We start from the raw sequence: 1,942 nt of genomic DNA on the forward strand, positions 1-1,942 counted from the left end.
TTCCTAATGTATTTGTCATCTCCATAGTACAATAGTACTGTCGTATAGATCATTGCAAGTTTGCAAGTTGTAGCAGTTTAAAGTTGATTACAACTACTAGCAATTTAATGTTCTAAGCCAATCAATAAATACATGACATTAAGGTCTGATGAAGAATAAAATGGGTGGTGATGCTTGCTAACTATCGAAAGTTCCTCATATTACAGAAATAAGTCAACAAGTGTTAACCAATAATGCCGATGTAGGGATATATCAATGTCCAAAACATAGCTGTAATTGAGTAGGTGGTTTTTGTATTGTTTTGTAATCAACATTAAAGTTTAATGTCACTACTAACCTATGTTAATCAATTGTGGAAACCTTTATTATTTTAATATGTATCGAAAGTTCCTCATGTGCCAATTATGCATACTTATGACCTGAAGCATTACATAGGTACCAATTTTTTTAATATGTAATGTCATCAAGCTCTAAATTCCACTATCAATACATGCATGGTTGAGAGGGTTTGGCATATAGAGTAACCAATAGTGTGCAAAACAAAACTCAAGCTCCCAGATTCTGTTCGAATGCCTCCCGTACCAATTTCCCCCATCAAAGTTGGGCACATTCCTGATGTCCAAGAGGTAAGAAAATCCAAGCCAAGAACAATTCCTCAAAGATTTGTATGACACAAAACAGAAAGACGAAGTCCTCACTACACCTCTTTCCCCACAACATAGTGACATGGCAGTCATTGATTTCTCTAAGCTTAGCAAAGGGAACAAAGACGAAGTCCTCACTGAACTTTTCAATGTTGTAACTGGTTGTGAAGAGTGGGGAATTTTTCAGCTAAATATTTATATAGTATTTGGTTCTTAGTAAAACTATTACTGTTTGATAACTATTCATACTATCATTAACTTACCGAAGTAACATTTTTTTTATCTATGAAAATCAAAGATAGTGTTAGGAACATACTGCATTCATATAGCCTACTCAACCAATTGAGTTAGACCCCTTGACATCAAAGTTACATATATAAATTATGTGAATTTTTTTAGAACATATCTATCATGGAAACTAATGTTTAGTACGGTCATTACGTAATTAATCATGAAATTGACCTCAATCTGCTGCAGAGCATTGAGAACCTGAGCAGGGAGTTTTTCATGCTACCTTTGGAAGAGAAACAAAAATACCCTATGGCTCCAGGAACAGTCCAAGGGTATGGAGAAGCTTTTGTTCTCTTAGAGGATGAAAAACTGGACAGGTGCAACATGTTTGCTCTTGGAATTGAACCTGAATATGTTACGAACCCAAATCTATGGCCAAACAAACCAGAAAAATTCAGGTAACATATATACTACTTCCATATATTTTTAGCACGAAGCGTGGTTCCTTAGGTGGTTTAGTGTTGTTCTCGAATCAAAGTTGGAGTTTTACTTCAAAAACATATGCTAACCTTAAATGTAAATATTTATTACACGAATTATCAACATGAAACTCCAGCTTTGATTGGAAAACAACACTAAAAGTACTTAAGTATCTAACGAACCATATCTAACTTTTGTTGATATTTGTATTCATTTAGTCCAATGTTTTTTATGTTACTTAAAGAAACTTTTAAATGCTTAAACATTCATGAAGCGAAACTGTGGAAGAATAGTCAGGAGAAATTAGGAAACTCTGCTATAATATGTTAGCATACATAGCTTTAGGCCTTGGTTTGAAAGGGGATGAGTTTGAGAAGATGTTTGGCGAATCGGTGCAAGCCATGAGGATGAACTATTACCCTCCATGTTCAAGACCTGACCTTGTTTTGGGTCTGAGTCCCCATTCATATGGAACTGCCCTCACTGTTCTGTAGCAAGCAAAGGGAGGCCCAGTGGGAGTTCAAATACTCAAGGACAATACATGGGTTCCTTATCAACCAATTCCAAATGCTCTTGTAGCAACATGA

At 35.4% G+C, this 1,942-nt stretch overlaps 1 pseudogene; it reads left to right on the forward strand.

The window, feature by feature from the left end:
* Positions 1–569: 569 nt before the first annotated feature.
* LOC100807352 (protein SRG1-like) lies at positions 570–1,942 on the forward strand (annotated as a pseudogene).

The sequence above is a fragment of the Glycine max genome, chromosome 19 (assembly GCF_000004515.6).
Source record: "Glycine max cultivar Williams 82 chromosome 19, Glycine_max_v4.0, whole genome shotgun sequence".
In the NCBI taxonomy this organism is placed as follows: Eukaryota; Viridiplantae; Streptophyta; class Magnoliopsida; order Fabales; family Fabaceae; genus Glycine; species Glycine max.